At 46.2% G+C, this 26,530-nt stretch overlaps 1 protein-coding gene across 2 annotated transcripts in view; it reads left to right on the top strand.

Moving 5' to 3' along the window:
- Positions 1-1,414: 1,414 nt before the first annotated feature.
- LHFPL2 (LHFPL tetraspan subfamily member 2) overlaps positions 1,415-26,530 on the top strand; it is a 144,163-nt gene continuing 119,047 nt past the window's right edge. For both annotated transcript variants that reach the window (XM_033110373.1, XM_033110374.1), the window contains exons 1-2: positions 1,415-1,550; positions 15,854-15,932. The gene's annotated coding sequence lies outside the window, so the exon portion shown is untranslated. The remainder of the gene's footprint in view (positions 1,551-15,853; positions 15,933-26,530) is intronic.

The raw sequence follows: 26,530 nt of genomic DNA, 5'->3' as shown, positions 1-26,530 counted from the left end.
GGGATGGGTAGGTGGAGGGTTTTGAATAGAAAAGTTTTGAAGTAATTCAGAATTTTCTGTGTCAAAGTGCCCCAGAGAGCTTCTAGAACAGGAAGTAGCTTGCCTGAGCGGTGTTCTAAAACCACTGACCTGTAGACTTGTGCAGATGGATGCCACAGCAGGAAACCAAGGAGGAGGCTGCTGGAGCCATGACGTCTCTACCAAGAACCAGGAAGGTGGCATCGGTCTTGAAAAGGACCGGGCAACTGGAAAGACCTTAAAAGTGAAGCATTAATGGGAGCTGTTACTGGCAATGGAGAAGAGAGGCCGAATTGACTACTAGGGTCTGAGTTCAGGCAACTGGGTACAGGTGTCCCAGGTAACAGGCTGAGAAGCTGAGGACAGGAGCAAGTTTGACAGGAAAAACGGACAAGGGAGTTTGCTTGGCTAAATGCTGGACCGCCGTTTACATCATAAGGAATATTGTCACCTTAATTCGTGGCCATTTAACTCTGTGCTCTTTGCTCCCACCCTCGGGTAGGTGGTGGGGAGTTAGTGAGTCCACTCTCAGGATAAGGCTACTTTTTCAGACTGTCCGCTAAAGCGCCTTCGAAATTCATCCCAGCAGTATTTTGAATTCAGGAGAGGATGTTTCAGGACCCCAAACAATCTATTTACGAATATTCTTTGTGACTGTTTGCACTGTTTCCTCACCTAGAGACTCCGAGGGCAAGGAAACTTCTGCCCGGAGCCTCCTCTCTGGGAGAGGAAGGCGAAGATGGGGGTCCAGGCCCCCCAGCCACCCTTCCCTGTTGGATTCCCCGGGACCACCGGATCGACGTCCTTCCCCCTGGGGCCCAGCCTGGGGAACTGCCCAGGTCGCTTCAGGGCCCGCTTTCTGCCAAAGGAGTCCGGCCTCTCACCCCTGCTCCGACTTCGCCGCTCCGGGCCTCCCCGGCCGCACCGTTCGTGCTCTCGGCGCTCTTGAGACGGCGTCTCGAAACTGTCCCCGATGTTCCCCGGCGAGGCTCTGGGGACCCTCGCAGGATTCCGGGAGGCGCCGCCGGGCGGGCGCAGTGACCAGCTCCCAGGCCCCCGGGTCCCTGTCCCTCCCCCCGGGGATCCCCTTTCGCTCACACCCTCCGGTGCCCGCAGCACACTCCCCTCCCGCCCCGCGCCGGGAGAGCCCCGGGCCCGACCCCTCCCCCCGGACGCTCGGCCCGGGAGCCGGACGGAGGCGGCGACGGCGACTGGGCAGCGGCGCGGGGCCGGGTCCTGGGCGGGGAGGCTTGGCGGCCTCTTTCTTTCTCTGCTCCCGCCCCTCTTTCTCCTCCCTCCGCGCTAGCCCGGCGGCGGCCCAGGTCGGCGCTCTCGCCTCGCCTGCTCCTCCTCCCCCACCCGTGGACCCTCTCCCCTCCCTCCCTCACCCCCTCCTCTCGTCGCCTCCTCCCCTCTCTCCTCCCTCCGCCTTCCCGGAGCGGCCCGCGGGACCCGAGAGGTGGCTGCGAGGAGGCGTAACGGAAAGCCCCGGCTGGGGAGGCTGCGGGCTCGGGGACGCCGAGCCGGGCCGGGTGAGTGGGAGCCGCTGGCCCCGGTGCGCGCTGCGGGCGGGAGACGCTGCAGCCCGGGCCCGGTGGGGCTGGCGGGGGACACCGCGCGGGTGCTGGCGGAACCACCGCGGCCGGCGGGGACCCGGCTGCGCGCGCGGGAACTCCGCTCCGGCGCCCACGGAGCCCGCGGGGAGGGACGAGGACCGGGCCGGGGAGCTGCAGCGGGACGGGTGGTGGACGCTGGGAATGGAGGGGAAAGGCTGCTTCTGGTCTCACTGCCGCGGCCGCCGGCAGCAGAAGTGGAAAAAAGTTGTGTCTGGAACAGCGACTTGCCGGGAAGCCGGCGCGAGTCTTGCTCTCCAGCCGCGGCTGGCGAACTTCGCCCGGCAGTGACCGCAGCCACCGCGGCTCTCGGGTCCTGGGCGCAGCTCCGCGCGCCTGGTACCGCGCTCGAGGGGCCGCCAGTGGTCGCCCCTGCGGGGCCTGGTCTGTGGCGTGTGGGTCACGCCGGCCACAGACGTCAGCTGCTTCTCAGATTTGGGCTGCATTTTTGTGGGCAGCGCAGTGATTTGGGGTGCGGGCTGGAGGAGGTGGGCGTGGAGTGGGGAAGACCACATCTGGGATGGTTTGGTTGAGCCCGTGGGATGGGGTGAAGGGCTGGTGGAGACTATGTTTCTGAATGTTTTTAGGCACAAAGTTTTTTTTTGCTTTTTTTCCCCCTCTTCTTTCCCTTCCTTTCAGAGGTCTACTGTTCTTTGAACTCAGAAAAGCAAAAGGGGTTTCTTCAATCCCGTTCAACTTTTTCTCTTATTTCAGGAGGGTCATGAGTTTCAGGAGCATCAGTGAGCTGTTCCAATGGAAGTAAATGGGAGTAGAGACGAAGTCTTATCCCCCACCCCCATCCTCGCTCCCACCCGGGGCATTTCCTGTATTTCCCGTTTTCTCTGCTGCAATTGTGTGCATGCATGTAGGTTGCTATCAGTGACCCACATGTAAGAGTAGAAGTGTTTGAAATCGCAAAGCGGCCCCTATACACAAGTGTGTGTTGGAGCCAAAGGGAGGAGAGGTGTGGGCGGGAGGAGGAGGGCGAGCTGTAGCTGTTAGAGCCTCGTCCTGGGAGTTAAATCTGAGTAACCGAGTTTGAAGGGACATTTATTGTCCGCGTGTTGCTTTTGCTTCACCCACTCGCCCGAGAGCTCCACTCCTACCAGGGTTAAGCGATGATCGGTTGTTAATGTCTTTGGTGTTGCCTTTTCCTGCATTTTCCTGATTCTTTCCTACTGGTCCATTTAAAACAACTTCTCCTTTTCAAGTTTAAGAGAGAGGGAACAAACGCTCGTGGGGAGATGAAATGTTTTAAAGATAGGGAAAAGGTATGAGGAGATGAAATGTTTCAAAAATAGGGAAAAGAAATGGGAAGAGTAACTGTTTTAAAGATGGGGGAACGAAATAAAATCCAAGATTCTCATTTCTTTTTGCTGTCATCCTGTGAGAGACTTGTTATTAATCTGTCAGAAATCTGGTTCTGATGAACTAATATTTGAGGAGTTTGAAGTAATACCAGATAAAGCCCCATGTTAAAATAGTGTTTTTTCCTAAGTGGTCATATGGCGAGCAGGTAGTGTGGCTGGTTGTGGTTTGCAGAGGATGAAGCAAACATTTTATGCCAGAAAGAGGACATTGTGTGTTGCTGGAGATGATCGGGGTGAGGAAAGGCAATCACTTGTCTTCAGAGAGGGCCACTTAGGAAGAACAATTACACTGCAAGCGAACATTCTTGAATATAATTCCAGTCATGATACATGAACCAGTAATGAGTCTATAGGAAGGAAAAAGGATCTTTGTAGATGAGAGCAAAGTGATGCCTTCTGGGAAAAATACTCTATGCTATTTATTCATCCGGGTGGATGGGCTCAGAATCGATGGCACCTGCCTGCAGAGATGTATAGACTGATGAATTAAAGAGATTTTTACTGCATATAATGCTTGGGCGGGGCAGGAAGGAAAAGTCCATAGTAGAAGAAGAAACTATATGGGAAAGTATGGATTACTTTTTTAATGAACAGTATATACAGCTTCTCAAATTCTTTATTGCAAAGAACTGACAAAGTAGGAGACCAAAAATAGGAGACCCAAATTGGGACTGAGGCGTTCTCGGAACTGCCGCTATCTCAACCTTGAACGAGTTATTTCATTTTTCTCAGCTTTGGTTTCTGTGTCTGTAAAATGGTGGTAAGAGTTCAAGTCAAAGAATCACCTTGAAGATTAACTGTGATTACTTTAGGTTAGGTCTTAGGGTGGTGTCTCTGGCTAAGTGCTCAGAAAATGTTAATGATGGTTGTCGACTATTTCGACTATTTCTAATGCCCAGGAAAAAGCAGTGCTGTTCTAAGAGGTAGAATGCACGAATATCTGATTTTAGAGTGAGCCACTGCTGCTTAAGGCAGACCCAGACTGGAGGCTATACCCATGCCCTGGCAGTCCACGCCCAGAAACATTTGATCTTTCTAGAACTTGCAGGCTGCATCCTTTTGGCCCATCCTTGCCAGCGTTTTCTGGGACTCCCGTTCCAGGGAATGTGTAGTGTAGGCTCTGTGTGGATCTGAAGGCTGGAGCACAGGTGTGGCTTGCAAGCCCAGGCCTCACTGCCCCCTTGCAATGGCAGGTTCTCAGGTTCCAGGTCCCACTAAAGTAAATATCTAAATTGTATTTGAGGAAAAGAAAAGAAGACTTCAGTGGTAGACATGGTGAGTGCCTCTCTTGGGAATCCTAAAAGCAATGTTAGGATTGCTACTGCTCGGAAGAAAGATACAAATAGTAAGTAAATATCTAATCTCTAGAATTTATTCCCAAAGAGCAACTTTAAAGTATCTCTTGAGGTTAATGATACATTGATACATTGTCCTGTGTTTTACTAAGGTTGTACCTACCATGTTTCCCCCAAAATAAGACCTAGCCAGACCATCAGCTCTAATGCGGCTTTTGGAGCAAAAATTAATATTATATTATATTATATTATACCCGGTCTTATATTAAAAGTATTTTATTATATATTATATTAAAATAAGACTGGACTTATATTAATTTTTGCTCCAAAAGACGCACCACCATCAGCTGGTGGTCCGGCTAGGTCTTATTTTGGGGAAAACACGGTAAGAGCAGAGTGAACAAAAGATTCTTAGCAAAACAGTGTGTTTTGAGCTTGGGAACTACCAGTATGCTGTATATTGCCTTTCTAATTTGGGAGGAATGCCTATTTGCCCAATCATCCATTCTTTTATCACGTCATTCAGCAAATACCTATGGTGACTCTCCCATGTGCCAGGCTCTCTTCTGGTTTCTGGTAACACAGCAAGAACCAGAGCACCTCTCACAGAGCACACATTCTAGTTGGAAAAGCAAACCTCTATGGGAAGGACCTGCACAAACCCTGGAAGCTGCCTTTTTGATTCAGAAGAGCCTATACTGGAAAAGCTTCTCTTTCACAAGCCAGCCTGATTAGAGGGAAGTGACCTGGCTGAGGATGGTGGCAGGGGGCAGCCAGTCCTATGGTTCTTCCACAGGGATAAGGGAAAAAGAACGGGGGGCTGGGGGGCTGTTTCTTTCTATGTTTTATAAAAATATGTGTCCAGTTTGAGCCGTGGCTGAGTAGAACTACCAGCTAATGTGCCATGAAAACAAACAGCAGTTTTTCTCAGAGGTGAGACTTCTCAGCCTTAGAATGGCAAAGAAAGAATCAAAGGTCTGATCTGATCATCAACTTATAAAACCCAGACTGTGCTCAGGGAAGAGTCTGGTCTAGCACTTGAAACACTTGACTCTCTCTTGCTGTAGAAGGTGTGACTAAAAGAGTAAAGAAAAGAATGGATACTTGGTTCCTCATGCACCTTCGTGGTTTTATTTTTTCGTTTTCATTACTTTTAAAATTACAGTAATGCATGATATAATAATAATGCATACGTTTGGAGTCTAGAGGCTTGAAAAGGGCACTGACAGTAAGTAGTTACTTGGACTGGAGGCAGAGTTGTGCATGGAAGTACCTGAGAGCATAGGTCTTGGGTGCTGAGCGGGGGAGTCTGAACTTCATCTTGAAAGCTATGTGGAAAATGGAGAATTTGCAGCAGGTGAAGGATGTGATCATATTGTGCTTTAGAAAGAACTGGTGGCCACTAGATGGGCTAGGTGACAAGGAGGCCAGGGACGGGGTAGAAGGTGAGTTGGGAGGCTAGTGCAGGAATCCTAAGGTCACTTGGCACTTGGTGAGGGAGTGGGGGAGAGTCCTGGAGAGACTGACCACACTTCCTTGGTCATCTCAGGGTGGGCACTTAGCTCGAGGGAGTCCAGGGTGACACCATTCACTGAGGTGAGCAGTTGTGGGGAGCCTCAGTTTGGGGAGATGGCAAGGAGTCATAAGTTCAGCTGAATCTAAAACTGAACTGTGAGGCTTCTAGAGAGGGAGACACCCAGCAGAGTTGGATACACAGGCAGGAAGAGAGGTCTGGAGCTAGAGATGAAAGCATGGTTTTCATAGTAGTGGCAGGTGGTTGCCTGGTCTGCGGAGGTTTACTAAATTGTGCTCAGGGTGAGCATAACCTGTGTCCTTGTAAGTGAATTGTTCTCTTTCACCTTTCAAGAGGTCTAACTGGGGGTAATCAAGCCCCTGACCTTGGCCTTAAATGACCAGACACTTACTGGTGCTATTTTGCAGACTTGGTGAGATCAGTTTGTTTTGAACTGAGATAGTTAAGAGGAATGATTCTAAACATATTTATTAGGTTGGTGCGAAAGTCATTGCGGTTTAAAAGGTTAATAACTGCAAAAACTGCGGTTACCTTTGCACCAACCTAATAATAATAGCTAAGCTGTGTAACTGACAAAATTGATACCCCCACCACCACACACACACACCACACACACACACACACACACACACACACACACGCTAAGAACAGAATATGTTCTTTCAAAATTCATGTGTTGAAGGCTTAATGCCCCATGTGATGGTATTTGGAGGTGGGGCCTTGGGAGGTAATTAGGTTTAAATGAGGTCACAAGGGTGAAGCCCCTACGATGGGATTCCTGTCCTTATAATAAGAGGACGAGAGACCACAGCATTCTCTGTCTGCCAGAGGGAGAAGGTGGCCGTCTGCAAGCCAGGAAGAGGGTCCTCACCAGGAATTGAATCTGCTGAGGACCTTGATCTGGGACTTGCATCCTCCAGAAGAACGAAAAATAAATGTCTGTTTTTTAAGTCACCCACTCTATGGTATTTTCTTATAGCGGCCCAAGGTAATATTCGGGTGTATGTTTTATTTAAGAAAATGTAAGGTGACCTTCACTTGCTGAGAATGTAAACTAGTTTTGTGTGCATCAACAAAATACTGAGCATAGCTAAAGAGATGTGTTATCTGCATATTTTCTTAGTTTAAATGTAATACCATCAGCTAGGTCAAGAGAAACACCTAACTTTGACTTTGAGACTTGGCAGATAAGAAAGGAGAACCTCAGTGTGTTTTGACTTTTCCTCCTTGTTCTGATTTTTATTTAATACCACATGTGTTGATGAAGTGGTTTTATAGACACTATTTAATAAGTATTTGAGTCAAAATTAAATAAGACTTCTGAGGTGTTTATATCAGATGAACTTTTGAGGTTCCATTTAGGACAGTGCAACCAAATTAACTTTTAAAACTTTTCACATGGTTTCTAAAATAATAGGTACTGAACTGTGTACCCAGTTATAGTACTTGAATGAAGAGCATTGAGGGTTTCAGCAGGTTCATAACAATGTTTAACACTTACTGAGGTGACATCAGCAGTAAAAGCAGTTCTTTTCTTGTGCCTTCCTTATGTACAGAGAATAGTTCAACAAGGTATAACCTGGTTGCCTGGCTTTGGCTGCATAAGGGTGATACAGCAAGGATTTGCAGCCCAGGCTGCTGTATGAAGCTAGGGTGTCATTACAGTAAGAGTGTGGCCTTTTAAAGCACTTCCTGTTTGTGGAACTGAGAACTTCTGTTGTATTGAATCTCTCTGCTCCTAAAAGTGCACAGACTAGCAGGGCCCCCTGGATACTGGTGGGTATCTGCATATGTCTGTGGTTCCCAGGTCATTATAGACAATTGCTCGACAACCCTTTCTCCCCCAGTGTCATTTTTTTCCACCTTAGAGAGGATGGTCAGGGTTCTCCTGGTCTGCGGTGAAGACACAGCGAGAAGGCAGCCATGTGCAAGCCAAGGAGAGCGCTGTCACCAGGCACCTGGAGAACTTGTACTAGGAAAACTACCTTTTGTTTTTATGTCCACAAGGGACAAGGCTTACCCGCCTTCTCTTTTGAAGGTCCTCAGTGGCTATTGCTGTTAATTTGAATTTCATTCACTTGCAGAATAAATAAAAGGGTGCATAGCAGACCCCAATGCATGGTTGCTGAATTGTTGGCATCTATTAGATTTGTGCATAACCATTATACCTCTTATTGCTGTGGGTTTAGGGTAAGGGCACTGGGGGTTATCAATCATTGTCAGCCTATGTAATCAGCAATAATACCTCTCCTCACCCATGCCTGCTTTTCTCAGATGCCATAGAAAGAAAAACTCGGAGCCACAGACAGACCAGAAGGATGGAGACTAAACTTTTAACTGGTTATCTTGGGCTAATGGTTACAGGTTGCTGTTTTCTTTATTTTTCTTTTTTCTTTTTTTTCAGATTTTCTGTAAGTAACATGTTACTCGTGTTTTAAAATCAGAACAAACGTAGCAGTTATTGGTGGTTTGTGTTTTTTTGTACAAAACTGTATTAGCAGTTAGGGCCACAACACAGTATATCTTCCAACATCTGTGGTACATCCATCATGAACAAATCCCTGTCTTCAAAAAGCAGTTGAAATTTGTATTTGTTATCAATACAGTTACTAATACTGGAAGGCTCGGGGGATGGAACCAGGACTGGGTGCTGTGACCCAAAGCCAGCGTGGGGCAGCTTACTCCGAACAGGGAAGAAGCACACGCTCGTTACTGTGGGTAGGCTTTGTGTGTTTTCATAAACCTTGTGTGAGCTGAGCGGTGTTTCAGTTCTACATCTAAATGTGTAAGCCTCAGGGAGATGGGTAAGGACTGGATTAAATCTGATTGATCAGAAGTACTGAATTAAATATGTACTATCCTGTCACGTTAGATTTTTTTCTCTTTTTTAAAATTGTTTCAGTGTTCAGTAGAACGCGCACCAACAGCGAAATCTTAAACATCCCTATAGCAGCAACTTCCCTACATGCCCGGAAAATAGAGGGGGCTCTTTTTCCTCTACTGATTCTATTGTTCAGCATTTTCTTTCTTTCCACACTGAGCTGTGTTGTCAAAGGCACCTGGAGTTCATGCTTCCTTTCTCTTGGGGCTGGCTGCAGTTGGGCTGAGTGTCACATGTTGTTTTCTAGTTTTGAGGCAGTTAGCCAGGTGTTTAAGGATGGCTGTGAATGCACAGACAGTAGCCTCACGCAATCTTCAGATAAGTGGTGCATGGCACACACTTGTGCAGTACAAAGAACCTCTTAACATTTTAAAACCTTTTTTCTCTTGCCCATAGGGATCACAATTTCTGAAAATAAAAGCAATAGACTGGATAGTCTGGAACTACAAAGCAGTAAGCAGTCTTTTTCTTTTTTTCCTTTCTTTTTTTTAAATAAGTGCCTACCATTTGTATATGAACTATATACTTAAGCAAAACATGGCTCATGACTTTAAAAATAATCTAAAATCACATCCATTTTTTTTTTAATGGCTAACTGTCCATTCCTAGAAGATGATTCTACATAGAGAAGTATGTCTAAACAGATATATATACTCTGTCATTTGCTTGTTCTTACAGTAGTGCTTTCAGGGTTCTTCTGGAGTAGAAGCTTATAATTTACGGACCTAATTACTGATTCTGCCTGGATTCATGTTGTAATATGTAGCATAGTGTGCTGGCTCAAACAGGTGACTGTAGGTCATTTTGATCTGAATCCTTTTGGTAAATGAGTATGCTTAGGTCACCTTGTCTATTTACATGTTTTTTCTACTTTGTGCTTAGGTATATAGTTCTTTTCTTGGTTAGTAAAGAAAGGGCAGTATCAAAGGGAGCGACCCTGATGTGTGGAACGTTTAAACTATAATCCAAAGCCAAAAAGAGCTGTAGCCAGGTGAAGAGGCCGCACTGAATAATAAGAACCCAAGTGGTGGTGGTGATGAAAAGATGTGACAGGTTGTATATCCACCTCTGTGTGGACAGTGGCCAGGGGACTATTTAGGATCATCTGATCAGCTATGCAACTAGAGATCACTGTTCCCTGGGTCTGGAAACTAGACTCAGGAACCCTAAGAATATGTTGGCTTTCTTTGCAACTACATAGTCAACATAACTTGCATGTTTAAAAAAAAATTTTAACCTTTTGAAACAAGAATTGCCATTAGGTTAGATTTTCTCTAGCTTATGTGTGTGTGTTTTATTTTTAAAATCTTGACCATGAGCCTTCCATTTCTTCGTGTGAAATTTCAGGTATCTCCTTCGGGCATGTTGTTGCTCAGCCGTCCAGGTAATGTTGAGTTCTGACCGAGTCATCTGTCATCGGTCAGCCATCCCTCTGGGCTGAGTGCTGTTCCCCAGCGTGTTCTGCTCATCAGTCCTTCAGGTTTTTGAGTTGTTTACTGGTGATTCTCTGTTCAGCCTTCCCCTGTCATTTTCCGAGTCCTCTTAGTAACCAAGGATGCGTCAGCCTTTATAGGCAGCCAGAGGGCAGAGGGTTGGAGTCTGTGCCAAGACATAGAGGAAGCTAATCATACCCGTGACCTCGACCTCATTAACATTGTGCTGGAACCAGGAGAGCCAGCATTCCATGGTATTGTTTGACTTTGGATTGTCTCTACTCCTTTCTGGTCACGGGTGCCTACTCCTGCCTTCTAAAGGAGGCCAATCCTACGCCTCGGGCTCGGTTGTGCTGATCGTGATTTGGCCCCAAGACAAACCAACACTGACAAGATGTGAGTAAAGAGTGTGAGGGAAGAAGGCCTCTTGGAGTCTGGAGTGTCAGTGGGTGGGCTAATGACCTGGTTGTTCCACGGGTGGGGGTAAAGTTTCACATTGGCACTTTCCATGCTTTAAAGCAGGGCTTCTCAAACTTGAATGTACACGAGAATTGCCCCGACTCTTGTTCAAGTGCCGATTCCGATTCAGCAGGCCTGGGTGGGGCCTGGGATTCTGGGTTTCTAACAAGCTGCCCCTGGCATTGGTGCTGCTGGGTCTGTGGACCACACTTTGGAGTTGCAAGCCCTCACGTAAAGCTGGGCTGTGAATAAGACTATGGAATAGTCAGCCGAAGGCTAAAACTTGTAAAGACTGACACCAGGAGGGCATCTGTTGGGTAGGACATAGCGTCGGTTGCCTGTTATTTAGGGCTGGTCTCTATTGGGATGACACTGAGGGCTGTCAGCCCTGTTCCTTCAGGTTGGGCCTGTATCAGCATCAGGAGCAGCTGTGCAGGGATTACCTTCAGTCCTTAGGGCAGGACGGAGGTTCGGAAGGGTCTTCCAGGCCGGATACAGTTAAGCTAAAAGGAGAGGATTTGTTTTGCTAAGATTTAGTTACATTGATTTCTGCATTGCATGTTGATTATATTCCACAGTTTTAACTAGATAATGAAGGCTCTAACTTCCTCCAGTTAAGGCTACATTTTCTCAGATACCCTATCACTTGGAAGTTATCTGATTGCCGAGTTTCAAAAAGTTGCCAATTGTTTCATTTGGAGCATTATTTCTGAAACTTGCCTGACATTCCCCAGGGGTGCTGGCTAGACATATACATTCTCAGACCCCACCCCTGGAGTTTTAACTTTATAGGCATGGAGTGGGTCCTGGGACTCCGTATGTTTTAAACTAAGTATCTAGATGGTTCTTATCAGGTAGATTTTAGAAACACCAGTTTAGGAACCCCTGTATTTGAGCCTGTGGTACTGGCAGCGTGTGAGAGGTGCCTTTTCCTGTTCTTTTCTTGGCCGCTCGGATACTTGGTTGTAAAGGCTGGCTTCTGTCCCACTGGCTCCACTTCCATTTTTATCTTGACACATGCTTTTATTCTTACAGAGAGGCTCTTATCTTGGATGGGACCAAATCAGAGAGTCCTTTGTCAACAGTGAAAGAAGTCAGTTCTGAAGCTGTTATTTTTAGGACGGTTTTACAGACACTGATTATTAAGTGCTTTGGGGCATTCTTGAAAATACTAGTCTATAAGCTTCGGGCCTCTGCAGAGGTCTTCGGAATGTCTTGAGGCCAATTTTTCCCACCCCCTCCCCTGCTTTGGTTCAGACACTAAGGATAATGCACACCCCCTTCCTAAGTAAATGCTGACCAGAAATGGATGAAGGGCCCCTCACTCTCCACAGACAATTTGGTTCTGATGCAGGCTAATTGACAGATTGAGGAGTTGGACTTTGCACATCCTTTTATCAACGTGAGCCTCCATTTCTACAAATGCAGGATCCCCGTCGGCCCCCCTGTAGGGGCAGAGTCAGCTTAGGAAACAAATGAAGTGGGAAATGGTTAGTGTGATGGGATGAGGGCTGTGCAAAGGTCTCCTTACGCAAAAGGTGGAATTCACTGACTGCTGTGCCTAAAATTGTACCGTTAGAGGAATTTAGAGGAAACATTTCTCTTTAAACCTCTTCTTCAACATGTAAACACACATAAGACAGGTAATACATTAGTTATTTATACCTTAACAGGAATAATTTCATAAAATACTTCTCCAGAGCAGCTAGCTAAGGGTGTGAATTTGATGGGGTGATAGAGCACCGTGCAAGGCGGGGGTTGGGGACAGGGCCACAGAGGGCCACTGGTGGCACCAAGTGTCTGGGGCAGCTCATGAGGAGCCCAGGATACCTGGGAAGGCACTGGGCACAACGGATTCTTGTTCACGTAGTGTGTGTGCGTGTGTGTGTGCGTGTAATATCCTTGATGATGCACATACTTGACCAGTTGTAATGAAAAGCCCCGTGATCTATATATGAAAATTAAGATTAAACAACATCATTGTACTTGGGATCATTTTGCTCTTTTTTTTAGTCTATTTTATTTTGAGAAAGAAGCTCGGGAAATGATCCAACTTCTGTTCCTGCTTCACAGGTGAACTTGGCCAGCAGCTGAAACCTTCCCTCCTCCACGGAGGGGCTTTTCCTAGTCAGTTTTGAGGAGAAGGGTTTGACTCATCTGTGACCTGTGCCGCCTAGAAAGTGTGCTTTATTTAGGGCATACTTTCTCTCTCACATCTCTAAAAAGTATTTACATTTTCCAAGAGTTCTCAGCTCCTGGCTGGCAAAACGAAACTCTAAACTTGGATATTCTGCTGTCAACGCCAAAAGTTGTTTGAGCAATACAGTGTTTTTGCAGAACAGCATGGAGATGGACAGGGAGATTCTCTTTGCCTGTGCTACCTGAGTACGCCCACACCAGCAGAGAAGTTACACATAACTACATCCCTGGGAACTTTTACCAAGTCTGACCCACTCCTCTACCCACAGCCATTTCCTGCCCCTGCTCCCCCTAGAATCCCCACTCTGCCCTTAGATTGGGCTTAGTGTCCTAAATTTTAAGATTCACAAGATGTTCCTGCATGCTGTTGGGCAGGGTTTCAAAATAAAACACACAAAAAAATGAATCCATTCTTATCACAAATAAAGTGCTTTTGTCTTCAAGTGGTAATGGTTTACAGGCACCCAAGAAAGGTGGGAATACAGCCCCAGAATGTCAGAAAGCATTGAGAACCATCTCTACTGCCTCCCCTGGTGTGACCGTGGTCTCTGTGGCCTTGGGCAAGTCATTGCACCTATTTGGGCTAGAAAAGGTGAGGTGATGGCATCCAGGCCTGAAATTCTTATTCTAGATGAGTCCATACATTCAGTCGTTTATTCAACGCATGCTTATTAAACACCTCAGGGATCTTACAGTCTGGTGCGGGGGGGATGGCAGAACAGCCGTTATCTTCAGGGTGCTCAGCAAGGTGTAGAGTGCAGGACAAATAGGCCACGTGGGACTTGTGAAAGGCCCTCAGGTGTGGGCACCACACACATAGGGGCAGGTAAGGAGGCTGGAGAACTGGGGTGTGCAGACATAGGGTGCTGTACAGGGAAGGCAGTAGGGATTTCCGAAGCATGATTTGTGTGCTGGGAGTGCAGGGACCTCACGGCCTCTGGACCACACACAGTTTCTCGACCTGTTAGAGGTTCTGCGGCTGAGCCACCTTTGCTGCGGTGTTGTCACGAGGGGCACACCTTGAAAGACGAATGTGGTTGTGACACGTAGGGCATCACCTCGATTGGTGTTGATCTGAACACTTTGTATTATGTTTTGAACCCCATTTTCCCCCTTTCATAAAGAAAAGCAAGAGCTCCAGAAACATAAGCAAGAATGTGACAATTTGCCTGCTCTTTACAGAAATATGCTTCTTTGCAGGGCGAGGTAATTTTATCTTTTGTATAGACAGAAGATAGATATTCGGAGAGGCAGCTGTACTGAGCTCTTCTCAACCCTGAATCACTTCATGGCCCCTGTGTGTCCGTATCTGTGTAACCACAGTTTGTTCCCCACTCCAGAAGGAAACTTGACCCTCTGATAAAACCACACAGAGCTTTCCGGATGGCCTCTCTGTTTCTTTTCTGGAGTGGTCAGCTTCTGTATCTAGGTGGGAGGAGTGATGTTGTCTAAAAGGAGAAGCGTGCGTCCTCTTTCCTGAAGCTGGCATTTCCTTTGCCTTCTTGAAACAAACGAGGGTCACAGAGGAGGATAAGGTGTGCCTCAGGAAAATGACATCCTCCCGCGGCACCGCATCCCCACACAAAGGTGGGCCCCGTGCACTCTACCCCAGGCTTTGCAAGGCCAGGAACAGTGATAAAGTCTGCGTTGTTTGTTTGTTTTTACACAGAAGTGGACGTCACAGACCCTATAGCGCGTGAGGCCCAGAGCACAAAGGCATTGTTGGGTTAGCAAGCTTGGCCAGCTCTGCACTCAGCACTCTGCTCCGGCCTCCCAGTACTGGCACTGCTCCCGTTTAGTCTGAATCACCTGGAGGGCTTGTAAAAACACACGTTGCTGGATACTCCCCACGCCCCAGAGCTTTTGAGTCACTAGGTTTGGGATGGGCCAAGCATTTGCATTTCCAACACATTCCCAAGTGGTGTTCATGCTGCTTGCCTGGGGACCACACTTTGAGGACTGCTGTGATACCCTGGCAACGTCCACCTTTTAGAGGGTGTGTTGGGACAGGCAGGCTGCTCCTGATGGGGTGTCTGCCTGGGGGGAATCGCCTAACCCTGGAGGAGCCTGTAGTTCAGAAGCAGTGGCTCACCTGAGTGCCGGAGGAAACCCTAACTGTCTCCTTCCCTTAGGACCTTCTCGCTTGGTCCTCTCCACAGCAGGCCAGTGATGTGGCATTTGGGGTAGCGAGATGGGCTTTCCTTGTCTCCTCCTAATCCTTTCTTCGCTCTGCCGTTGCAGAAGGCTTTCTGAACCAGAACGCTCTCCTATGTAAGACCCTTCATGGGCTTACCATGGGGCTTAAGATAAACTCTAAACCCTCCTAAAATGACTGCAAGGCCTTTTTTGATCACCTACGTCTATGGCTCTGTTGTTTGCCTGTCTCCCTCTTGGCCTCTGACGTTCTCATTTCACTTGTGCACTCGCTGTTATTCTTGCTTCGGAGGTATCTCATTTCGTTTTGCTGTTCCCTCTGTCTGGCATGCTCTTTGCTTGCCCTCTTAGTCTGGCCAACTCCTGCTCGTCAGACCTCAGTTTAGCCATCGTGTGCTCTGGGGAGCTTCCTTTAACCTCTCTGGGGTCAGCCGGTGCCTCTGGAAAAACTCCCTGTCTGTCACCTTGTATTTTCCTCACTTTAGTTCCTGTCAGCTGTATCAAGGTCATGATTACCACCTGTTTACTTCCTTTGTCTTTGTGGACTGTCAATGCCCTGAGAGCAGAGAACTTATCGCATTCATTTGACTGCAGGCGTAGCATGGTTTCTGGAATGTAAAAGACCTTCTTAATCATTCTGTGAGGTAGCTATTGCAGGTGAGGAAACTGAGGCACAACTCGGTTAAAGACCTGGCTTACAGTTATCGTGCTGCTGAGTTATAGCACCAGCCATCTCACCCAGGTCTCTTTGATCCAACCCGTTGGCCACGTGATGCTGGCCAGGTTTTCTGCTCTGAGACCGAGGAGCAGAGACATCGTCTGCAGGTCTCTACTGGGACTGTTAAAAAGCTTGGCTGTTCCAAGTTAACACAATGGCCCTTTTCTATTGTTTTTCAGGTAAACTGGGAAGCAGCCTCTTGAGTTCACAGCCGGCCTGTGACTTTGCATCTGGTTAAGAAGCTCTTCCTCATTACAGGTAAGGGGTTGTTTCCTGGACTTCTCATGCTCAGGTTGGTTGTGGGAAAACTCTAGCCATGACGATGCACTCTGTTAACAACCAAAGTTCTCATTCATTCAAAAAGAACACCCTTAAACGTAGGACAACATCACCTCTAAGAAAGATGTAAAATGGTCCCCTACCCCTGTGGAGAGTTATGGGGTAAAGATGTTTACCTTGGCTGGCTGTCTCCTGGGCATTGCTGGCCTTTTCATCACCTAACACTCTTCCTTTGTGCTGGACACCCATCTCTCCTCCATTTGAGTTGCTGATTTAGAATTCCTTTTCCTCATTGAAAACCCAGCCAAACTTTCACTTATTTATCAGACTGTCTGAATGAGAGGCTATTCAGAGCAGGGCTATTTTCTCCTGCTTTCCAGTGAATCACTGCTTCTCTGCTCACACAACACACTGCACTTACCACGGTGAGCTTCACTTGTTTGTGCCCGTTTGCCCCTTTAGGCTGTGAGTTCTTTTTGCTGCCATCTCCCACCTAGCATGGTTGCTGGTGTGGAACAGACTTTCAATAAATGAATGAATGTTTGTCTGAGAAAAAGAAATGTCCCAATAAACTAAACCATGGCACACAGAAAAAAAAGCATACTGTATTCCTAAAGCAATGAAATGATTTGTAGAGTTCCTTTTTGGATTAAGTACATGGCTATTTGCTCATATTACAACACATAATTGAGAATGTATCATAATATATTAAGTCAATGGGAGTGTAGATTCTTACCCCTGTTGAAAAGGATAAGTTCGGAGTCTGTCATTGTCTTCCTCTTGAGTAGTAAGTGATGCTAGGTCATGGAGCAGTGATGTATTAAACGACAGCCTGCAGCCATGAGCAGCCAGCCCTCTTAGCCGTCCTGGGAGAGAGACTCCTCAACCACACCCTGGGAGCCCTGGGCAGCTCTAGGACCGAACACGTATCTAAATATATAGGCAGTAAGGGCGCAAGCAGTAGACTTTCCCAATTAACAACTCAGAGGTAATGAAAATATTTCTGAGTGGCTTGAGCACATTTTAAAACAGTTTAGGTTTAAATCATTTTAAGAAGAAGCTTTTAAATCAGTGCTTTTCAGTTTCCCCGTACTTCTTAGGGTACTGGGATCTGTCAGAGACAACCTGATCGGCTTGACGCCATTGAGCTTCAGCCTGTGGGTTGGGAGTAGCAACGCCCAAGGTGGTATTTCACCTGAGTTGTTGGAACCCAAATGGGACCTGGGTCCTTTTAGGAACTGCTGGGTGGCTGAGTCCATGGAAGCCAGGTTGGGGCGGGGGTTGGGGGTGGGTTTACTTAAAGCTAACCAAAGACCACTTTCACATCAGAGAATAAGTGCTTGCTCCTGCTTTCTTATCCTGCTTCTACATTACCACTGCTCATTCTTCAGCCTTTTCAATTGCTTTGTTTGGGTATATGCAGCACTAAAGCAAAGAGAAAGAAGGTGTCTTCTGGTTTCTGCACGTGCTTTCTACAACCTAGCAGAGGTCCCACGTACAAGCAGTCATGAAGCCATGGTTTCTTCTACCTGGAGCTGAGCCCAGCAGAGCAGCTGCCTGAAGGAGAATTTAGTGAAAGACAAGGCAGTACAAGAAATTTGACTCTTAGCTGACCCTACGCCTGTTCTTTAAATTTCTTGGGTCTGGGTAGAGTGAGGACTTCAGCTGTGCCCAGGAATTTCTAGTCTCCATGGAATCCAGTTTGTCTATCATACTTAGAAAAAGAATATAAATGGAAGTTTAAAAGCCCAGATGTTAAAATATGACTGGGTTTGCGCTTTTTGGTAGGTTTTGGAATTTGCGGTATTACGGACTGTCTTGTGTTGGCGCCATCCGTGCAGAAGCTGAATGCACGGTGGTGTTTGTCTCTCCGGACTTCATGGTACCGAACACCACGGGAGTGCTTACCAGTTAGTAAGAATGAGCAACTCGTTGGGCTTCTAGGAGAGATCCGATTCTCATAGTGCTTCCCGTTTATAGTCCTAATCAGGTTAGAAAAAAATGAGGTAGGTCAAGTCATCAAGTTGCTGAGCTGGTCCCCTCCACGCGGGCTCTCACATACAGGGGTGCACTCAGGCACATGTCACAGAGCTCGCTACCTGAGTCTCGACTCCCCATGTCATCCTAATTAGAGACTTTAAGTGGCACAGGGCCTGAATTTCCTTACAGCTTCTGAACTTTGTGTCTTGGGCTTCTGATATGGTGCTGTTGTTTCATTCAATAAAATGTTTACTATTTCTGAAGATGGGACTGCCAGGGCCTCGGCAGTAGAATTTGTGTATCAGGATGTGGTGTGTGTGTGTGTGTGTGTGTGTGTGTGTGTGTGTGTGTGTAATATAGTTGTTTTGGAGCATTGACTTTGATCCAGAGACACTGTCCAGCATGGGTACCGTGTGTCCAGGTAGACTTTTGGGAGCAATCAGAGCTAGCGGGCATAGCAACCGGCCTGCTGGTCTCAGACTCTAGTGTCATTAACAGTTTGGTCTCTGACTGGTGATTTTCTTTATTGCTCAAATGCCTAAAATCTCAAACTGCAGCTGCTGACAGATACACACACACACACACACACACACACACACACACACACACACATAAATGGCACACCCCCCCTTCAGATGTCTTTGATTTCTTTCACATGAAACCTTTATCTTTTCTTCTTAAAGAAGAAGCAAAGTCTCCAAAATAGGCTTTCAAGTTTCATTGTAAAGCCGCACGCGGGTATTGACATCTGTGGGAAGAGTGTGCTTTTTTCCATTTCCAGGGCACAATCAATGCATCATTTAGGAACCATTTTTAACTTTGATCAGGTCACTTGTCAGCTGTGATTTGCTGGCTGGTTTGTCTTATCCATCCACTGCAGGGGTTTTGTTGTTGATTTGAAAGAAAACTATTAAGTTCTTGTTTCCAGGAAAAGTTGATTTCAAATGGAATATCTTAGGCTTTTGCTTTACGAAAGGACTGGAGGTGTTGTTTTGATTGCTATCATATCCTCTTTCAGTTAAGAAATGACTGTTTCCTGTTTCTTAGCTTTTTTTTTTTTTTTATGATTATGGACCTGAGTTGGAAGGAATCCTTTGAATGACTAGTTAATACAAGTAACTTTTCCAAATAGGCAAGAGAGTGAAAAAATTTCCTCTTCCATTTCTTTGAACGATAAAGAGTAAATACCTTGCGTTTTAAATGATTCCTTTTCTCTCTAGAGCGTTTCTTCTATGGAGCAGTTTCTGAGGCTTCCAGAATTCTGTTCTCTCAGGTTCTTTCTTCAAAGCTAGTGGAAGCCTTGGGTGGCTCCCTTTAGGCAGACCCCACTGATGCTTATCTTTCCTCCTCTTTATTTCCCTCTGGGCAAGCCAGGATGCTCACCTCGCCTGCATTTTATCTGCCTGCCCGGGGTTGCTGCAGAGAAGTCCTTCTACCCTTTATGGCGACACTCTGAAAAAGAAAACAAACAGCCGAAGCTCCCCTTACAGTCCAGCAGGCTGGGGAAAATAGTTCTCATTCTCCTTGTTCCTGGGTTCAAAGTGCACTTAACATTTTATAGGGGTGACCCGCCCTTCCCAGGTGCTGGTGGGAGTGGGTCTGGTTTGAGCCTGGTGGACAGTTAACCAGTGACCTCCTCCTTTTGCTTGCGCCTTTCTGGCTGGGTTGACATTAATGCCCCGAGTGAGAAGGGCCTGCTGCTCCTTTGAACAGAGCACCAGGCAGGGGTGGGGAAACATTTGGTCGTGTTCAAAGGGGAGATCTCTGAAGCATGAAGATTGAACTGATTGTGACCCCACCCTGGGGGAAGGAGAAGCGCCCTCTGGGGAACCGGCCAGAAGGAAGAAGCCGGCAATTACCAACCCCACTGGCCTGTGGGTCTTCAGGGTCTCATATCCGTTTAAAAGAGAGAGTTGGGGTTGAAGGTAATAAAATAGGCCTTAAATTAGAGGAGCAGGGGGCCATTTCATCTAATTTTGTGGTTGTTACGGAGGAATAAAAGGCAGAGGAGATAATTTCATTAGCTCCTTTGAGATCTTTATCATAGTGAGATGGCATTTGGGGACGCTGGAGCCTCAGAGGGGCTGGCCATTTCCCTCTCTGTAAACCTAGAACGAGACCTCTGTAGCACCAGGCAGGGCTTGGGGAGGCGCAGTGATCGTTTAGGGCACTATAATCAGAAACATGGAGTTTCTCCTGCCCTAAGTGAGAGTGAGTGGCTTAAAACGGTTGATACAGATCCTGACATACCACCCTGCCAGTTCCTCGGGAACACGGCATTCATACTGAAAATAAATCTGCCAGACAGGAGAGCTCATTTAGAGTTGGGATAGGATCTTTTATTTCTGAGTTACCAGTCATCTGTTGCTGATGTGAGTTTTTTGGATCATGATGGTCGTCAAATATCTTTGAGTGGAGCAGTTTTCAAAGTGTTAAACCATGGAGGGGGTGAGAATAGTCAGAGTAATACTTTCTGTTTGATTGGCACTGTTCTGTTCAGGGTGTGAGTTCATGTCTGCTGCCTCACGAAAGCCCTGCTGGGGAGGCAGGCATTGCTGTCCACTTTTACAGAGAAGGGAGTGAGGGAGAGAGGGGTCATGTGACTTGCCCTAGGTCTCCCTGTGGGGAAGGAGGGGCTCTGGTATTCTATCTCTGGATAGAACTGCTAACTTTCAACTTGAGCCCTCTGTGATCGTAATTCTAAGAAACAGAGGGTATATTGGAAGAGGAAGTGAATAACCAAGTCTTCCAAGAGAAGGGAGAGAAAAGTGTGTTGAATAGATAGTTCTCTGTACCAGCCAGCAGCTGGCACCATTCCCCAAGGCAGCCTGGTTTCTTTCTGAAGGGAGTAAAGTGATAAGGGTGGACAGGGCAAGGGAGGTGAGGGTTGGGGGAGACTAGAGAGTGGTGGATGGGAAGGGCCCTTTGTGTTTCTGAAACAGTCTAAGCGAAGTGTTGAGTAACTTCTGGAATGTTGTGCCTGTGGTCAGAAAGTTCCGAGGCATCAACTCTCTCTTGCTGGTTTATTTCTGGGCCCAGCCTTTTCCATGTCCATCTTCGTTCACACTCTTCTATGTCATTGTCTGATTGCTTTCTAGTCTCCAGCTTCTCTCGCTTGTAGTGTATACATTTCTGCTTAATATTTGTGAACTTAGCTCTGAAAAAAAGAAAAGGAAACTTCTATTAAGATGTGCTACTAAAAGCCTTAACCATCGTTAAGTGCATTTAATCATAGCTCGGTTTGTATAGTTCTTATAAAAAGCTATTCCCCCATTGATTCTGGAGCTGATATTTCCCCCTACAAGTGGATAATGGCGACTGTAGATGTCTCACTTTCTGGTGGATATGGTGCCTTTGGGAACTCCCGAAGGTAAAACTCCAGCCAAATGTTTTTCTGAAATGTTATCTGAGGGGAATTTGGGGGTGGGGGTGGGGTTGGGAGGGACAGATTTTCACTTGTTTCACTAATGCTCTCCATATCCTGTACAGGAATCTTTGCCCTGAAGTCCTCAGAGGCGAAAAGTCCTCTTGCCTTGGCATGTGCTATTTCTTTCCTTCATTACTGTGGCTAATCAGACATTGGCTATACTTCAGTGCCTCTTAAAAGCTTTTCTCTCTGGCTTTGTCCAGGAAGTTGAAATGCAGTGTCAGAAGTGATGTGAGTTGATGAAGAAGAAATAAACAAACCCAGGCAACATGTGAGGAAGCCTTGGCAGCCCTGCTTCTGTTTTTCTGTAGTTTTGATCTGAGGGAACCAGATTTCCTCCATGTGGAAGGAATGAAGCTGTGAGGGGTCCCTGTGCCAAGGAGCCTGGGATGTGCATGCCAGTGGGCCTTCTAGATTAGGGCTCCACTTAGTCTCATAAACTCTGGGATGAAAATGAGTGGTTCATGCTTGGCAGAATGAAGATAAGTCACACGTCTGCAGCCTAAGCTATATGTACGTGGAGTAAAAATAGCATCTGTTCAGGGAAGCAGAACATTCCAGAATGCTTCAGTCCTCTCTTGGCGCCAAAGCAGAGTGGAGAATAGGAGAGCTGGGAGGGACTTGAAAGAGCTTCTTGTTGAAGCCTTTTAATTTCAGTTAAAGACACCAAATAACTTGACTACATCCCCATGAGGGCAGGGGGCCTTTTCTGTCTTGTTTATGCACCTTCATGCCTTTGGCCGCCAGCATGTATTAGGTGCTTAACATGTACTTGTTCGGTGAATGAATGCTGTACAGGAAGATAGGACTCTGGCTCCGAGTCCAGTGCTCTTTGAGATAGTTTTAAGGGCTGAAAAGTCTTAAACTTTTGGTGGTGCCAAGTGGCTTTTACATAATTGAGGCTTTCTTGGGATTACACATCGATTAGAAAATTAAAATCGAGACACAGCAAGATTAAACTGATTCCTTAAAGTTGGTGGGGAAGACAGGCTTTCTCACAGCTGCGGTGTTGGTGGGAGGCAGGACTGCCTGTTGTAGTCGGTCAGGGTGCCCCTGGAGTCGGGCAGAGCATGGGCTGTGGACAGGTGACGGCCCCAGTCCCTCAGCCTCCCTGGAAGAACCAAGACAACGGTGGAACAAGCAGGCCCTTACAGTTGCCCCTCTCCCAATGGCTGGGAGCCCACCCTCCTTCTGTGGCCCACTGTCTCCTTTTCAGAGCGACATGCTACTTGAAGCTCATGAAATGTTCGGTGTGTGTGGAAGCAAGTATGATTGGAAGGTCAGGGTATCTGTGAGCACTGTAGCGATAGCAGGACTCAGTTCTCCATGCTGATAGATACCAATAGCCAGTAAATCAGGGTCTCCACCTCTGCCCAGCTTCACTGGGAAAATTGCAGCCCTGTTGTCGTGGCTTCAACCAAGTAAACCAGGTCGTGCCGTGCGCTGTGCTTGGAAACCACACTGGTCAGCCACGTTGCTGCCTTCAGGCTGGTAAGGTAAAGCACTGCTGTTCATTTATCTCCCTATGTAACTTCCCAGTTAATTCACAGAAAAAGATTTACCATTAGAAAGAGGTTTTAAAATTTAGAATAGGTACAACAAATTAACTCAAGACAAAAAGTTGCCAAAGAGCATTTGGTCAAGAAATTTTGTTTATATTCACAAACACGGAGTGAAAGAGATGTCATTGTTTACTGCTTAGTTGGTTTCATCCACCCTCCATGGTCCATCTGCCCATCCTCCCAGCCTGGCTGGGAGGGGAGGAAGGTGGATGTCTCTTTAAACTGACCTTGAGGCTTCACCACATGGCCTGGGTGTCCCGAGATGAGTATGCTTCCTCTGGAACCTTTGGCAACTGAGGACTTTCATGTGGAATTTCTGTGCCATCTCAGGGGGAGAGAACCCAGTTCCTTCTGGAAATCCATTCTTCCCCGACATTCCCTTTCACTTTCACCTGACTTCTGCTGATGCTGACTTTATACAACATCTCCTTGCTTCTCTCCAGGAAATATGCAGCAGACATTCCATCTCCTGGTGGGGGCATAAGACAAGCTGTAGTCTAACCCTGATTGATGACTACAGAAAGAATCGGCTGGGTTATTGGCTCTGCTCTGTATTAAAGATCACAGACTTATTGATCTAAGGCTGGCGGGCATTCTGCAGGCCAGAGGTGTGTCTGGCCAGGTCTCCAGAGCAGCAAGAAGAATGATTATCATTGGCTAAATTATTAGAGCTTAAATAAAAAGAGCAAACTTCATCTTGCATGGTGGCATTGATCAGTCCTTTGTTTTCGGTGAAAATCAGGGTTTGGGGAGTGATTTGGGGATAGTGCCCTTATGATCTGGTGTTTGAACTTCTCCTGGGGGCTCTTCTGTGGCACTGATGTCATGTCTTGTGAGCCTGTCCTGTTGTACCTTGCTAGCATAGCACTTTGGAAGTGAATAGGAAATATTTTACTTGAACCTCAATATATTCTGTGAGCAAAACCATGCAGATGAGAAACAAATTCAATTTTTAAGAATACATATATGTTGATAAAAACAACATATTTGGGAAATTTGGTTTCTTGAATTAATTTACATGTGGGGAGAACCTGAGTATTCTTTTCAGGATTCTTGAAAGTCCAAACAAAATGAGGTGGGAGTGTCTGACTGCCCAGCTATGAGCCTTGAGCTTTTATGAAGGGTAATTTAGAAAGCAAAGGTTTCAGTGGAAAAATATTTCACGTTGTTATTTGACGAAAGGACATTTTTTGTTTATTTATTTTATTGCATGTGACAGTTTCAATTCAGAAGTTTGGGTGTGTTTTTTTAAAAGCAATCTATGGGGGACTGTAACTACCGTGGCAGAAAAAATTGTTAATGGAGATTTACATAATAGTGTTCATATTTACCAAATTAAAAACTGAAATGTGGTGGAATAATTCTGTATTCAGAGGGTTCTGACTTGCTATAAAAATTTAATGTTAGAAGATTGGTTCATATTCATGATTTTCTTATTGCAAAGTGAAATAGTACTATGCATGCATTCCCCAAATAAGATATACATCATGTAAGTATATTTTTATAGGGAGTAGGAGTGTATGAATCAAAGTTTGTGGTTATTTTGCAAGCTTCTTGCTTCTGTCTTTACAACAAACCAGAGAAGTCTTTGATGGGCCTGCCTGTCTTTTCTTCCACTTACACCTTCTGTATTCTCAGATGATTTCCTCCCTGCTGTGCTTTCCCCAGAAGCTGGATTAAACCCCTGATCATCTCCCCAGTTTAATCACCCCCCTGTTTGCAAGGCCTGAATCATAGGGTCTCCATGAGAGGACAGAGTTCTTCCATTCGGCCAGGCTCCAAGGAAGTCTCAGTGTCTTCTGGTCCTTTCTGGAGCCCATGTGGCAGCCCAGCTCCAAATCTAAAGAGCATGCATTTTCTGTGGCCTGAAAGTGTTAATGATTAAATACACAAGATTAGGTTATGTTTGGAGACTATGCAGCCTGTTTAAGTATTTTAACCAATTAACAAACATTAGAGAGCTATATATCAGGCTCTTTGGAGAAGAGAGTGTTTGGGAAGGAGCCCTTCTTAGCCCCATTTTGCCACAGGGAGAATGGACTCTATCTGTGTTTGGGCAGAATCTGTGATTGGAGAAGACCCAGCCTGGAGTCATGCCGGCCTGGATTCCAGCCCTGCTCCCCACTCTCAGGATCTATGACCTTGAGCAGGTTACTAATCACCATGGCTTAGTTTCCTCATATGTAAAGTGGGGGTGATTATCCCCACTTTGGAGAATTGTTATGATTCGAAGTGAGAGAACCTATGTTAGGTATGCCTGGAACACAGTAAGTGGTAGTTGTCACCACTATTCAAATAGGAGCAAGTCGGCTTGAAGTAATCCAGTAACTTGTGAAACTTTCTCCTGAATTGTTGCTCAAAACATTTTTGTAGTTGATGTTTTTTTCAGGCTCCTCTTTCCATATCAAAGCTTGCTGCTCACTGAGTTTCCTGTGTTTACCCTTCTCTGTAGCAGCAGGTTCTGTAAACGGGCTTTTCCCAGGGCTTCCTTTGCCTTTAGGATCAAAGGAGTTTTAGTGTGTGTATTTTGACATGAGGTAAAATTCATAGTCTCTTAAAAATTAATTTAGCCCTGTGATCAGATTTATTAGAGAGTATATGTTTCTTGGGAGGAATGCCTACCAGGGGAGGGCCATCCTCTGTGGCGATAGCTAAGATTCTACTTCCTGGGGTAAAATCTTAATGGCAAAAGGGGATGCAAAGCCAAAAAAATTGTATGTAAAGTGTTTACGTTTGTCCTGGGAGAATGGCAACACATCACACACCGTTAACGGGCCTGGCTGGCTAACAGTCCTTTGCACCAACCCAGCAATATAATTTATTTCACTGAGGGAATTGTGGTTTTATGTGCCATGTATTGGTGTCATTGAAACCTTGTTTTAAGTGGAAAATTGCAATTAATGTTAGAAATAGGAAATAGCTTTACAAATTTGTGGTGGAAGAGACCCAATAAAAATGACTATCAGGAGTTCCCCAAAGGTGAACGTAAGAGTTTATAAATGGTTTTCTGTCTGGTAAGTTGACAGCTTTTGGTTTGTAAGTACAAGCCAAGGAATGGCTGCAACAAACAAAAGAGCAGGGCATGTGAGAGTGTCTGCAGGGAAGAAAATAACTCTATGGGCCTTGCAGGCGGGCATCTGTGCTGTCTTAAGGACAGGTGGCAGAGAACCAGGGTGCATTTGGTCAGATTAGGCCATGTCTGTGTCATTGCTGCTATTGTTCTCTGTGGGCAGATGACAGATGGAAGAGCCTGTACTGGAAGAGCAGATCCGTAACTCTGGGTTTGCTGGCACCTGATGTATAAACATTTCAGCTCATTATTTTAAGCAACTAAAGATCAGAGCATGTGGGAGCCATTGAGTACTGAATCCTTTAAAATTTGGTTTTTGTTTGTTTGTCTTTAGCATTACTGGTGTACTGGGTTATCTAAATAAAAAGTAACTCTTAAAAATTAAAGAATGATGAGAATCATAATTTTCAGACTTTTAGGCGAACTCTTTTTTAAAATGAGACATTCCAATGGAGCCGTAGCATATGTGCCTTTAATTCATACAAATTCAAGTATACATGCCTGGTTCAAAAATAGGGAGAGAGAAGTGAAAATAACG

The sequence above is a fragment of the Rhinolophus ferrumequinum genome, chromosome 7 (assembly GCF_004115265.2).
Source record: "Rhinolophus ferrumequinum isolate MPI-CBG mRhiFer1 chromosome 7, mRhiFer1_v1.p, whole genome shotgun sequence".
NCBI lineage: Eukaryota > Metazoa > Chordata > Mammalia > Chiroptera > Rhinolophidae > Rhinolophus > Rhinolophus ferrumequinum.
The sequence above is the reverse complement of the archived record's forward strand: the minus strand, read 5'-3'. Positions and strand labels throughout refer to the sequence as shown.